Source organism: Candoia aspera, chromosome 1 (assembly GCF_035149785.1).
Source record: "Candoia aspera isolate rCanAsp1 chromosome 1, rCanAsp1.hap2, whole genome shotgun sequence".
Classification (NCBI taxonomy): domain Eukaryota; kingdom Metazoa; phylum Chordata; class Lepidosauria; order Squamata; family Boidae; genus Candoia; species Candoia aspera.
Window position 1 is genome coordinate 134,062,290 of NC_086153.1, and position 15,672 is coordinate 134,077,961.

The following is a 15,672-nucleotide window of genomic DNA, read 5'->3' on the forward strand; positions in this document are numbered from 1 at the left end:
AAAAAGCCACATCTGTCCTTGGAGTTTCCAACCATTCCAAGTTTGTTTCCTTATACCAGCTTTTATATCAGCCTGATTTTTAAGCCTTCTCTCAGAAGATTACTTGTAGCACAGCCCTTCCTATATGAGGTCACGTCTCCCTCAAAACTCTCCTTCTGGTGAATACATAGAATCATAGGGCCAGAAGGGAGTGTGGAGGTCTTCTAGTCCAACCCCTGCTGAAGGCAGAAATCATCATGCTATCCCAGGCACATGGCCATCCAACCTTTGTTTGAAAATCTCCAGTGACAGAGCACCTATGATATGTAGGCACCTATGCTGTTTTACGGAACATTTGAAATGAAGGAATGGTTAGAAATATATAAAATATAACATGTGGAACATTTTATTGTGCTTGACACTAGAGGGCAACAACATCCATTGGAAATGATGGTTTGTTCCCTGGCCTTTTATAAAGTATGCAAAAGAGAATTTCAGTGCTTATGATGCAATTTTGCAAGAATGTGCAATCAAATCAAAAGAAGATCAGAGTAGCCCGTTTTTCATTATCTATCTTGCTGATTTCCTGATCCAATGAGTCAGCCAAATTGATGAGCTGTTCATATTTTTCCCTTGGATCTCATCTGGCTTCACTTACACTTACATAATGCTGTGGGCTGGAATGTAATAATATTAACTGATATCAAAATAGATGTTTGGAAACAAATCTCAGCTACTGGGGGAAAGGCATCCCTTGTAGACATGGTTGGGAATAAACATGATGACGATGACGACGACGATGATAACAGTGAAAGGAGGCTGATCTCCTGGAATTTGAATTGTCAGATAGCTGTCACATTACATCATATTAAACATTGTCTGAAGCCTTGCTTTCAAATACAGGGTCCTGCTAACTAGAAATAAGAGTCTCTCAAATGGTGACATGCTTAGCCTCAGGTAAGCCCGTTTAAGGGACCACGTGAGATTGTTGTTAGTAGAGATGGCCCACCTCTGCAGGCAAAGTTACTTTGTGTATTTGAAATATGCTCCAAGTCTGAATCCAGGCTAGTGGCTGGGTTTGCAAGTCACACTGAGACCTTATTTGTTTTAACTTGGGTTTCTTGGATTAACAGTATTAGGCTGTCAGTGATCATTTCACAAAACTTCGCCTTTACCATTTTGAGAGCAACAGGGCCTTATCTGAGTAAAGCTGCTTGAGAGAAGCGTCAAGGAAAGCAGAATGATTGCCTATTGTACATTTAGACCTTCCCCCTCCCTAGCCCTTGACAGCCAAATTTGATTGAACATCTGTGTTTGAGGGTTTCTGCTGTGTTTGTGCCATTGAAAAACACTGTCTAATAATTACTAGAGTATGGATTCCTAGGGTGATTTAAAAATGGTCTTTTTTGGCCAGCATGTCTCTCTTTTTCCACAATTTTTTAAAATGGATTGGCAAGATTCTGATTATGCTTCTTTGCATCAGGCCTGTGGGGATACTACCCCCACATTGCTAATGCAGACTCCATAGAAATCTGGTCCCAGGGGCGGGGCGGGCTGGCCACCGGCTGTAGAAGCCCCTGTGGTTTCCCCCCCTTACGTTTTGACATGGCACAAACAGGACAGGAAGCCACATAGTCTTTTACATCACGTCTCAAGGTAGGCCACCAGAATTGACGAACCAAATGCAAGGTTTTGACAAAACCAAAGTGCCCAGCAAGTTTATCATCATGGGAACACTGCAAAACATCAGCTCTTAAAGTTTCAGGCACATAAAGGCGGTGTTCCACCCACGCCAGACTGTTGTCAAAAGAAACATTGTCTCTATTAGCTAGCAACCAAATGTCAGATTTCAGCGCCTGGAGAAAGTCCTTCTGTAACTGACAAGGAACTTGCACTTTCCACTTCCCAGACTGGGCTGGGGGCGGGGTTGCCTGTGCACGGGTCTGGCTCAGAGTGACAGCAACCAAACCCAGTTGTGGTTCAGTGAGAACAGTCCCAACCACATCTGCTACTTGGTCAAGGTCCTGAGGTAAACATGACAAAGCATCGGCCAGAAAGTTTTTCTTTCTTTCCTGGGATAAATTTTAACTGGAAGTTGAAACGACTGAAAAACTGAGCCCAGCGAATTTGTTTAGGACTGAGACGCAGGGGGGTGCGGAGGGCTTCCAAATTCCTGTGATCGGTCCAAACCTCGAAAGGGCGTTTAGCGCCTTCCAGGAGGTGACGCCAGGCTTCCAAAGCGGCTTTTACAGCAAAAGCCTTTTTCCCAAACATGCCACCGGCGTTCAGTTTCAGAAAATTTTCTGGACAGATAAGCACAGGGTTTTAAGTGATTTTCAGAATCTCTCTGTAACAATATAGCCCCAACTGAGGAGTCAGAAGCATCAACTTGGACCACAAAGGGGCATTCAGGATCGAGGTGCTGTAGAATAGGCTCAGCAGTGAAGAGGGTTTTTAATTTCTCAAATGCTGCCTGGCATTCAGACGTCCAATTCAACACTGCCCCAGGGTTTTTTACTTTGCGTGTCTCCCCCAAGCCCTTGGTATGGAGTAAATCAGTGAGGGGCAAGGCAATCTCAGCAAACCCCTGGATAAATTGGCGATAGTAATTACTGAACCCGAGGAAACTTTGCAATTGCCTCTGGGTGCGGGGACATTCCCAACTTAGAATTGCCTGAATTTTTGCAGGGTCCATTTCTATACCCCGGTCAGACACTCGATAGCCCAGATAGTCAAGTTGGGTCTTGTGGAATTCACATTTGGAAAGTTTGGCATAGAGTTTGGCATTTCTAAGCTTGCGTAACACCTGTTTGAGGGAGCGTTTGTGTTCCTCCTTCGTTTCAATGTAAATGAGAACATCTAAATAAACCAGGACCCCTCTAAACAAATGATCATGTAATACTTCATTAATCAATTGCATGAAGACTTCGGGTGCCCCTGCCAACCCAAAAGGGAGGACTTTGTACTGAAATGAACCCAGTGGGCAGTTAAAAGCAGTTTTCCACTCATCTCCAGCTCGTATGCGGATGGGGAAACAGGCTTCACGAAGATCAAGCTTGGAGAAAATCTTGCCCTTAGACAAATGAGCTAACATGTCCTTCATGAGCGGAAGAGGGTACTTGTTGAAAATTGAGATGGAATTTAACCCTCGATAGTTCGTACAGAGTCCAAGCGTGCCATCTTTCTTTTCTTGGAATAGCACAGGGGCCCCAACTGGGGAGTTTGCAGGTTCAATAAACCCCCTTGATAGATTTTTGTCAATAAAGGCCCGTAATGCCTCAAGCTCCTTCTGAGTCATTGGATAAATTTTTCGCTTGGGCAATTGAGCATTGGGAACCAACTCTATCACACAGTCAGTTTTCCGATGGGGGGGCGGGTAGCTGATCTGCTTCCATTTCCCCAAAAATGTGTGCAAAGTCTTGGTATCGATCAGGCAAGCCTTCTAAATGTGCCAAGTTAGGGTGCAGCGTGGCGCCGCAGCCCTTCCAACCCCCGCACGTGCAGCTTTCTCCACTGTAGGAGCTTGGTAAAACCCATCTTTAAAAGTCACAGTTCTGTGTTCCCAGTTTATATATGGGCTTCGATAGGTCAACCAGGGGATCCCCAGAATTACCAAGGGATTGCCAACAGGTGCTACTACGAATTTTAAAGTCTCACGGTGGCTGCCCATTTGCATTGCCACAGTTCCAGTGAAATGGGTTGCCGGGCCGCCCCCCGCTGTTGAACCATCCAACTGTGTGAAGATCAAAGGCTGCTGGAGGGGGAAGCTAGGCAGGTCCAAAGCAGCAACCAGATCAGGGTGAATTAAACACCTGGAACACCCAGAGTCAACCAAAGCCCAGACCTCTGTAGTTTTTGTGCAGGAGCTCAATTTCACTTTGACTGCTAAAGTGGAACAGTCAGCACTCACCATAGCATCCTCACGCCCATCCTCCTCCACCTGTCCGCAGGCGCTCTTCATGGCAGGTGGCTGGCATTTCCCACCGGCTCCTTAGAGTCGTCTTCAGCCTCTCCCGAGAAGTAGAATACTTCCTCAGCGTCAGCTGCACCCTTGGCTGCTGTCATCTGCTGCGAGGGGGGGGGCATTTGGCCGGCGGCTTGCCCGCTCGATCTCCAGCTTTGGCTTTTGGGCAATCAGCTGCTCGATCCTTCAACTTGGTGGCAATGGCAGTTATCTTAGCCTCTTCAGAAGGGAAGTATGCTCCAAACTGCCTCATGTAACTTTTAGCATTAGTTAGAAAGAAAGATAACTTGGTTGGATCCCCATCAAACTTGACAGAAAAGTCCCTCACCCCCACTCCGGTTGGAGCGGAATCTGCGGCTGCTTGAGTGGTTGGGCCCCAGGTTACAGTAGCTCTCCCTCTTTGGGGTGGGGACACTGGTGGTCGAGCCCTGCGGGGTGGAGATTCATCCCGGAGCCGTCTCCGGCCCTGCTCCGCTGGCGGTCTGGGTGGGAGGATGGGGGATGGTTGCGTGAAGCTGGGATCTCCTCCGTGCCTCCCCTGCCCCCCCAATGACACAGGTTTCTTAGCATGTACTCCATCAATTCTATTTTGGCCTCCACCACTCTTAGCCTTTCAGGGGTTTGAGATTCCTCCCTCCCTCACGTGTTAGGCTGTCTCTCTGTTGATACCGTGGTAGATTCTATGTCTGGGGTTGGTTGGAATTGATACTTCCAGGATGCCTGGGACGTCCCTGGCTGGGGTTCTCCCACTTCATCCCAGGTGATCAACTCTGTGGGCGATTCGCTGGGTGCCGGTTGCTCTGGTTCTCCCCCATCGTCAGATTCCTCTACCTCAGGACTGGAACTCGATTCCTCCCGGAAATCTGAAGGTTCTGGGGAGGGAGCTGCTGTGAGACCTTGTACCAAGCTCTGTATGTGAAATCAGTACAATGGAATGTGTTTGGGTTATGTGCTCTGCTCAAGGACTTTTCCCACAGACCATCAGAAACCGTTAGGAGCACCTGGGATTGTGAACTTGGGAAGATTCTATGGGGGGAGGGATCTCATTTACACCGAGGGTTTTTAGTTTGCATTTGGCGCGCTTTCATCATTCTCAGCTTTCTCTGTGATCCTGCATACTATTCTTTAATAAATCAGGTATCTTTGAATTCCTGCTCATGAGTCTGATAGTGTTTTAGATTAGGCAACCTTTACAGTTAGTTCATTTCAGCCTGCCCAGACTCTCCCATTCTATTGGAAGTCTCTTCTTTGGTATAGTCTCCCCTCTTCTGTTAGTGGTACTCATCCCTGCCAGTGGAAGATGCGAATATTAATTCCTAATTCTCTGTCATCCACCATGGGGGAGGAGGGTGGACAGAATCAAAATTAGTATGCCCTTCCTTAATAGGTAAAATCACTTCTCCATGTATTTGCTCCTGATGTGCTGTAAAGTTCTCCTTATCTCTATTCCAGATAGAGCAGGGAACCAGTTCATCTAGTAATAAGGTTTCCATGAGTTCTTTGGTAAATCACCCATTCAGAACGATCATTGACAGATCTAGTGTGTTATTGGCTGTCCTCACTTTTCTTCCTGTAAGCAAAAGTTGTAGCTGAGTCTACAGAAAGTATTTTAAGAAGCTGCCTTTGGGTAATATATTTTATAAAATAAGGTAAGTTTTCTGTCCATTCTTACACTTGCAGAGAACAAAGTGCCCTAACGTTTGCACGGTTTTTATGGGATGATATCCCAGGATCAGCCATGAAGGGATTTCTGCAACCACAGAGCATCTGCTAGCTTGCAAACACAGTCTGTTAAGGGATCTGTTGGGGCCTAAGTGTCATCTTTCCCAGGAGGAAGAAAAGATGAGTCAATGCTTTGCTAAGTTAATTCATGAGTGCTAGATGGTCAATTTGTCTAGTTCTAGCACTAGGCCTGATGTTATTATCTTTTTAAGAACACAGCCCTCACCTTCTCTGCTCTGATCAGGTGGTAACCTTTTCAGAAGGATACTGGAATTGGTTCAAGAGCAGCTGCTTGAAGCTGCCGGAAATGTCAAGGCATTCCTCAGGAGTTTACTGGGAAAAATCATGCAGCTATGTTGCGGTGGTGAACAAAGAGGTGACTTGTGTGACTAGAACAAGATTGGTGTTAAAAGTAACAAAGGCACAAATTAGTTGTTGGGTTCACACATCACATAAGGCCATGATTTACTGAAGAATTTACAGCTGGATTTATCAATATACAAAACTAAGCAGGGTTGGCTGTAGCATTAGGTGAAATGAAGCTGTCATTTTCAGGAACAGATTGGAGTGGATTGGGATGAGGTTCACCACTCTGTCTGGCTCATCAGCAGGTACAGCCACTACATTGTGCTGAGAGTGTAGACTGGGGAGCAGCAGCCATCCCTAGATAGCTGCTTCATGCACATTGCTCTGAGGGAGTCCTCTAAGTGGAACTGTGTGAGGTGTTTGTTGTTTTGGTCTGCACAGGGCTACATTATAGGGAAATAGTGGTAGACAGTGGCATGTGAGAGGGCCATTGTTGAGATGGGCAGCTATAGAAGTCAAGTCAAGTCAATAAATAAAATCCTCCCTCCAGCTGAAAAAGCAAGTCTTCCAAGATCCTTGGGGCCACCTCTGTGCCCATTATACTCTGACACAAAGATATCAGCTATGGTTTACAAACCGCAATGGCCAAGCTAAGCCAAGGCCAAACAAACCACCTTATGGCTTAGCATGATTTGCGTGAATCCAACCAATATAAGGGTTATACTTTTACAGGGTGATACAGGAGTCCAGGCTCAACTGATGATTGAGTGATGGAATAGCCAATCAAAGGACAGCAACACTGGGTGTCTCCTCCCAGGTTATATTCCAGCAGGAGAAGGGAACTAGGAGAGAAGGTTTTGAGAAGGGCAGGTGGAAGAACAGGTCTAAGGGATGGTGAGAGTCCAAGCCTGGCAATAATTTCCTCTGTCAGGGGAAGAAATTTAGGAATAATTTTAGGACTAGGGTAGACTAGTGTGGCCAGATATTGATAATTTGTAGAAAAAAGTGAACTTTTTTACAATATTTTTATTAAAAAATAATAAATGCTTATTAGTTTCTTTGTTCCTATGATAACCAAACATCTTTGCTATCCTGTATCTTCCTGCTATTCCACCTGGTTATGTCACCTTAGAGATTTAAAAGATTTTCTAAACTTCAGAAGGGTTGAATGGCAGCAGTAGAACAAAAGGATAATAAAGGAATAGACCCCAAACAGGGAGTGTATATGGCTGCTCATAATAAGGAATGATGCAGACTGAAGCAACTTTATCAACAGATTTTAAGCAGAGAAACAACTGGACTGAGATACCGTGGCCCCTTATAAAAATTACACAGGGCCAGTCTCTCTTAATGAATACATAAAAATTATTCAAGTCCATTAATTTGTATGAGTGTAGTTATTTATATCATAATTAACAATGGGACAAACAGTCTTCTGAATCCTGGTACCAATAGAGCATTATGATTTGGAATGCAGGGTAGAGTTAATCTGTGTATCAGGAATCAACAATATAGCACATTCAGGTGCCAGGACATCCAACAAGACCTGAAGGGGTTCCCCCACCAGTGATAGAAAGAGAGAGAGAATTTGCTGCAATCTCATAATAGCTTGGTAGTCTCACTAAAATTGAGCCAGTTTTGTGTAGTGGTTAAAGCATTAGGCTAGAAATGGGGAGACCATGAGTTCTAGTCCTGCCTTGGGCACAAAGCCAGCTGGATGACCTTGAGCCAGTCATTCAGCCCTAGGAAGGAGGCAAGGGCAAACCACTTCTGAAAAACCTTGCCAAGAAAACAGGGACAATTTTTTTTTTGAAATTTTGAAATTAAAAAAAAAAATCTCTATATCCAGCATATTAACACAGGGGGTTCCCAACCCTTTGGTACTGGCTGACCCAACTGGAATTTTGAAAATTTATTCAGAGTTCTCTTATATCTGAGGGGACATTGTCAATTTCAAATATAATGGGGGAGAGTGTGCCCAAGCACCAAAATGTCACCAACCCAATTTATGGATCCATAGAGAGCTCTTAGATATAAATGTATATATTTGGGTATACACATACTATATGTATACCCATTTTCCAGTTATGTGTAAAGCCCTTATTTTTCACCTCAAAAGGGGCACGTGACACCAGGCTAATCCAATGAGTAAGATGGACAGTGACATCCTCCTTCTATAATCCATACTTTTCCCTTGTTTTTCAGCACAATGTACTTATATCTATTGAGCAGCTTCCATGTTGGTTTCCCCCTGGGATCAGAAGGTAGCTCTCAGCAATAATTTGTCTCTTACAAGATGAAGAGATTCTGTCAGGTGAAAAACACTTTTATGATGATAGTCGGATGCAAAACGTGATGGAGAAATAAAGCAGACATTGTGATGGTGAAAGAAAACAAAATTCTGTTGTGATGTGGTGTCTGCCCAATGATTATATTGTCTCTGAGTTACTGTATACCAGGGGTATCAGCATTAGATGCCATCAAATACCTAATATAAAGTGGAATTTTTGCACGTGTTATAGAACGCAACCTATTTTTTTAATTTAGTAAACCTATGGGAGTCTAAATTACTCAAGGCATTTCATAATCACAACCTACTTCAAATTCTCCTAAGGACATGCTTTTGTGTAACCTTCTGTTTTCTGTAACGGGCAATTTCATTCAACTGGAAACATTAGATGACTGAAAAAGCATTGGATCTATTACAGAGGAGACAAGGGTAAATCTGATTTATTATGATTTGTATTATTATTAAAATGAAGCAAAAAAAATCTTTGTATCCAGCATATTAACACAGGGGGTTCCCAATCCTTTGATACTGGCTGACCCAACTGGAATTTTGAAAATTTATTCAGAGTTCTCTCACAAAATGGTATCTGAGGGGACATTGCCAATTACAAAGTACTTCTTAGAATCCCACTTCCCACCCGCTTTACCTTGCCATATAACAGAATATCCTTACTTTACTACTCCTGCACGCTTTTTTTTCCTGAGCAGGTTGGCATCTAATGTTTCATGCTGTTGAGGTGGAAATCTCTAATTCTTATGAGAGAGAAAGTCATTTTCTAAGCAAGGGAGAAATGGCAGAAACGTTCAAGGCTGAGAAGGAAATGAATAGCCACCCAGCCGTTGATTCAAAAAGGTGGGAGGAGGAGACCTTGGACTAACAAACTACTTACAAGCCAGGATTCCTGACTCTGAATCCAGAATTCAAACCTTGACCAACATATTTATAGGTCAGCACCCCTGGGTTCTGCTAAAGAACATCTTTCATTGTATGGCTTCATAATTCTCTGCAATATATTTACCTATCTAACTGATCTGTGTCTGCTTGAGACTGCAGAACAGAGAGAGCGTGGAACGGCTGTAACTGGCACAAAGCCTTGGCAGCAAATTCTCTGTCTCTCTGTTCCCAGTGCTAGGGGATGATAGCCCATGCTCTGATCCCAAAATTAAGCAGTCACAACAGATCCTCTTGCCACTCAGTGACTGTGGATCAGGTAATAGTGCCTTGTTCCCATATCAGAACAAAGTTCAGCCCTGATGGACAGGCTAATCCAGATGATGAACCAGCTAGCCAAGCAGGGGGGACAGAATTTGCCACAAGCAGTGGCTCCAGTATCATTCTTGGCTCAAGATCTTGTAGCCATAGCTGCTATAGCGGCAGCCTTCTAATACCTGATCAGTCTTCCTGCCTGGCAAGTACGATAAGAATTCTGGCAGATTTACTACCTTCCTTATTCAGTGTGAATTATGCATCTCCCTTAGGTCTGAGGTCTTTTCTACTGACTGGTCTCAGGAAGGATTTATAATCTGTCTAATGACTGATGGAGCTCCAAAATGGGCAATTCCCCTCTGGACTTGGACTATCATGGTAATTTCACAACATGCCTGAAGGCTGTGTTGGTGACTCCATCAAAGAGGTGACTGCTAACTGCCAGAGCCCTCACGGATAACAGGGTAAGCACTCTGTGCAACAGAATATGGCCGACTTTCAGTTGTTAGCTCAGAAGGTAGACTGGAATGAAAGTCACATAACTGACCAGTATAAAGAGGAGACCATCAGATGAAATACAAGACAAACATATTCAGCCAGGTACCCCAGAAACTCTGCCTATCAGTCCAACTTGCTTCAATATTAATTGAAGATTCAAGGAATTGCAGCAGAGTGTTGGTGAGAGAGGAAGCCACCATTCTTCTCTTTCATTTCCATTCTTCTCCCTATTTCAGAGACTTAAAGTTGAACCTATACAACTGGGTGCTATTAGAGTTCTACTTTGTACCTGAGAAAAATTGCACTGACACATACAAGTCTATGTTTATATTGTGGAGAGCCTGACTACTGAGCACCTAATTGCACTGCTAAGAATGTCCTTTCCAAGGATCAATTAAATGTCATACTTTTGGGGAAAGGGGGCATTTTGAAATACCCTAAATGACCCAGATTTCTCCTGTTGAGAAAGAAGCAACTTCTAACCACAAGGACTCAAAGGCAAGCAGAAAATATGAAGCATAGACATGTGACACAATGCGTTGTAATTTAATAAGTTCTGTTAGGGTTGGGTGAATTGTCCCTCACTCTTCATGTGCTTTACGAATCATATTTTTCAGGCTGTTTTGAGTGCTTTTCTGGTTCTTTATTTGGAAAATTCACTTACTTTGAAAATTCCACTGTCCACATGGACTGGGTAAAAGCTCTTCTACAGAGCCTGTATAACCAATAAAAATGTGCAGTGCTTCTCCAAAGGAGAAAACATGCTTCAAGGTAGGCATGGGCACACACACTGCATCTCCTCCTTAAAGAAGCTTCATATTTTCAATGTTTTGCCTAGGATGTTGTTTCTCTTTCAGACTCTACCAATTTTGTCAACAGATTTACCATTTAGAGAATGGCAGAGAGATATTTCAAAATTTATTTGGCAAGGCGAGAAACCAAGAATTAAATATAAATTGCTACAAGATGCCAGAGAATGAGGAGGTTTGGGTCTGCCTAATTTGAAATTGTACTTTGATGCCGGTTAATGCTTTGGATGAAGAAATGGATTACCTTGGAGAACAAGAAATTATTACAGCTTGAAGGACATGAATTAAGATTCGGGTGGCATGCCTATTTATGGTACGACAAAGTTAAAGTTAACAAGGATTTTAAAAATCATTTTATCAGGAATGCCATACTTAGAATCTGGAATAAATATAAGATAAGGTTATCTCCAAATGTACCTTTATGGTTGTCACCTCAGGAAACATTTGTTAGAAGAGAAAATGTGGGAGCTGTAAGTTGGTTAAAATATAAAGATTTGTTAAAGTTTGAGGATGGTGAACCAAAAATTAAAACAAGGGAAATGTTAGAGTTGGATGGGTTTACATGTTATTGGTTCACCTATATGCAACTGGTAGAATGTTTTAAATTGGACAAAAAGAACTATAAATTTGTTAATGAAACAACTCAGTTTGAAATGGACCTTTGTATAAATGATGATCATGTTATTACTAAGATGTATAAGATTTTGTTACAGATGAATATGGAAGAGGAACATGTCAAGGATTGCATGATTAAATGAGCTAAGAACTTTGGCTATAACATTATGTTGGGCCAATGGGAGAACATGTGGATGAAAGGTTTGAAATTCACTCTGAATTATAATTTGAAGGAAATTTTCTATAAGATTATGTATCATTGGTACTTAACTCCTGATGAGCTGTCAAAAATGTATAATGGCGTAACTAACGTCTGTTGGAAATGTTTACAGGGTGAAGGAAACTTTTACCATCTTTGGTGGACTTGTGAGAAGACTAAAAAGTTCTGGGATCAAATATGCATTATTATTCAAAAGATTCTTAAAGTAGATATACAAAGAAAACCAGAACTTTTCCTCTTGGGATTGATGGAAAAGGAATTGGAAAAACAACATGGAGTGTTGCTGTTACAGTATATATGATCACGGCTGCAAGATTGTTATATGCACAACGATGGAAAGATCCACAAATACCATGGTTGAAGATTGGATTGTGAAACTAATGGACTTGGCTCAAATGGCTAAATTAACAGCTTTAATAAGAGATCATTCTGTTTCTGCATTATATCAACTTGGCAACCACTTGCTTATAATAGAAAAAAATGATGTTTTGATTGTGGGTTTTAGAGATTAAATGGTTTGCTCTAATAGAAATAATGTTAAGATAGGTTAATTAATTGTAAGAGATTAGACTTGTAAATTTATCTATATCTGAATTGGAGAAAGTCGGAAGTCACTTTCCCTTTCTGTTTTCTTTCTACTGACACTTTTATAGTTTGTTCTTTTTTCTTTAGTTCTGTTTTCTATCTGTTCTATATTCTCTTTTGTTTGTATCTTAGTATATCTTGAAAATAATAACGTTTTATTTAAAAAAAGCTTCATATTTTCCTGGTCTCATACGTTAACTGTGCAAGCCGAGAAAAATACTTCTTTGAGATAAGGAAGCACTAAGAGGATGGAACAAATGTAGGCAATTCTTGTAATAACGATGATGCTGGTTGCTGGTGCTATGCTTTTGAACCAGCCAGCTTTGTTTTTCATTAAAAGTTGTGTTTTTTAATGTAAAGAATCAGGTAGACCAGGAAGCCTAGTGGTGTAAAAAATATTCCTAGGTACATCAGCACCTCCAGACCTGGGACTCCAGTACTAACTAATTATACAACATGAAATTGAACAAATTACAGTCTTCAGATACCTTGGAATAGCCTTCAAGGCCTCAAGTGAGAGAAACACACATCTGGATTATGTAGTTCAGAATGCTCAAAGATCAGCTTCAGCAACTGCATTTTTTAAAATAGAACAAGAGGTGCCTTATTTATTCCAGCTGCCCTAAAGCTATTTACAGCCAAAGCATGTGCCCAACTCTTCTATGGTGCACAACTTGGTCCTTATGACAATGATTAAAACTAGAAATCATGCAGTCCAAATTCTTAAAAAATATCTTCCAAGTACCATGTTGTGTCTCCGATGTTGCTTTCCACTGCAAAATGGGATAAATTAAGACTGAGTCAAAAATCTGGCTAATCTTCATTTATTGGCTGAATTTATTTTTTTTCCCCATAGGATTGACCTCCCCACTGAGATTAGCAGACCATTTTAGTGCTAGGTGGAAGAGATATTTCCTACACAAATTACACTTTTATGGCTTTTTGCAGGAGACTCTCCTCCCCTTGGGATATGAACAAGCCAAGAGAATTTTAACACAACATGTTCTGGATGCAGAAAGACAACAAGACCAGTCTCTATTGCCAGGAATGTTCCTTTATATTTTATATTTTCTGACCTGTGAGATACTAAGCTGAGAAGATTCTTGGCTCTGGCTCGATCTAATATTGTGCCTTCAGATATTCTGGAAGGCAGATACAAAAAAAATTGATACATGCTCAACTCTACCCATGTGATACAGGTGCTGTAAAATCTATTGCCCATATTTTACTGTATCTTTGTTTTATAGATACTATAGTAGTTCTCTTTCCCATCTGGTAAAATCCTGAATTTATTCTGATACTTTCCATGTAAAAACTCTTATTTCAGATGAATTGCCAAATTCCTGGCAATTTTGTATCTAAAAACATTTATTAAAAAATATTTTTAAAAAAGAGAATTAATTCAGCTCTTCCCTGAGAACATCCATTGTGGCGGGATGTAAATGCTTCTTGTGGCATTGCCTGGGTTTTTGAAGGGAGGAGATGGCATCTTGGCAAACGTCAATATGAGGTTTTCAGTTGCCATCACACTTCACATCTGCCCTGCTTGGTGTACCCAAGTTATTATTATGATCTGGAGGATTTCTATGATGAGAATGATGAAGAGGAAGTACGAGCCTAGGCTGTGTTGCAGAGCAGCCACTGTTGAAGCTGGACACTTCCTCTGAGAATCTGGAGTTCCTATAGCTTTTTGGATTGACCACTCAGCAACAGAAGAAGAGGCTGCTGATCCAGAAATGGAAGAAAAGATGGAGAAATTTGCAGGAAAGCAGCTTCTCCCCACCAACCATCCAGAATAAACATCCCACGCTTCCCCCGTTTTGTGTTCTTGTCACGTTACAGCCCTGATGAAATGAACCACAGTCCCACTTTGAAGAGAAGAGGTTCCTCTCCACCTTCAGTTTAACTCATATTACTGCAGAAAAGAGAAAGAGAAGCTGGTAGAGATGCTTCATGCCATGAAACAAGCAAAAAAAATCTGCACAGCATCATCCTTAAAAGCTCCACAGCTGCACAGCATCATCGTTAAAAGTAAGTGCAGCAAATGGCGCTGGATTCAGATAAACCAGTCAGCGTCACTCCAGCTTCCCTGCCAGAAACCCAGAAGACAGCTGAGTCCTACAGAACAAACCATCTGAAGCCACATGAGTTTTCAAGAGCCAAAGAGCTGGTTCCTCTCCCTACTGAGAAGCCCAGGTTGAGTGATAGGCACACGGTCAAGAAAAAGCTGAGCTTCCTGAACTGTGTCTAGGGCTCTTTGTTGAAAGATGTCCCTGTTTCAGTCTCCCACAGTATGAATGGGAAGAACAAGCAGTGGGAACTGTTCCTTGCTGTGGAGTTTGCCCATCAGTTCCATGAGTCCATCTTGTAGTCTACTCAGAAAGAGTTACAGAAACACAGAGGTAATTCAGTGGTTCATTTGGCAGAGCAGAACCATAAAGTGGATGCTTCCATCCATTGTAACACTGCAGACTTTAAGCTAAGGGTCTTTGCCCCAGCAGAATGCCCGGGAAGATTCCCAGCATAAGGGACTTATTTCTCCAGAATATGACAAGATCTCGGACTCAGAGGAAGAAGAGGAGAAAGAGGAGGAGTACCCCAGACCAAAATGGCATGGGATTGAAGCTATCTTTGAGGCTTCTCAAGAACATGTAGGTGAGCAAAACCTGGAACAGCAAGTGCTGCAGACGCAGTGCAGATGCTTAGAAGCCCAGCACTACAGTCTCAGTCTGACACAAAACAGCTCATGCACACCATGATGGAGCTAAGGAACCAGAAGCAGAAGATTATCTCTGAAAAGGAATGACTTCAGGCCGAACTAGATCACTTGAGAAAGTGCCTTGTGTTGCCTGCAATGCAGTGGTCCTGGAGTTATTTCAAGGGGTATCCCAAGTGACACTCTCTTGCAGTAGGCCAAACACAGAGTATAGAAATAATAATCTATTTTATTACCTGAAATGTTTAATATTTTTCACTGAGAGGTTTAAAGCTGCAATGAATGAATGAATGAATGAATGAATGAATGAATGAATGAATCCAAATGTGCCATGTGTGGAGCAAAGGATTTGGTGGGAGCCAGACAAATCTGAACCCATCTCTTGAAAAGTGCAGCTGAACTGAACCTTTGCAAGTGATCCATTCAGAACAACTCTAGTTTTGTCAGCCTTACCAGATAGTCCAGAAAGGAAACATGACCAGATCAGCTAATTCTACTTTATTGTAAGGTTATGTTAACAGAATCTTGCAAGTCTGAAAGTACAGTTCTCCTCCCATCTCCTTTACCCCCGAGAAATTAGGAAGGGTCCCTTCTGAACCTCTTGTTCTGCCCACTGTCCAGCTGCGGGCTATGCTGTCTCTTATCTGACCCTTCCCTAGGCAGTGTCTCTGGGCCGAGTCTCCCAAGGTCATTCCCACATACCACTACAAGTTTTCGTTACATTTGAAAGGGTTATTTTCTTTCTGCATCTTCATCTGCTTT

The 15,672-nt window shown here is 42.2% G+C and overlaps 1 pseudogene; it reads left to right on the top strand.

The window, feature by feature from the left end:
* Positions 1–11,686: 11,686 nt before the first annotated feature.
* Positions 11,687–15,173, top strand: LOC134493844 (genetic suppressor element 1-like; annotated as a pseudogene).
* Positions 15,174–15,672: the final 499 nt, after the last annotated feature.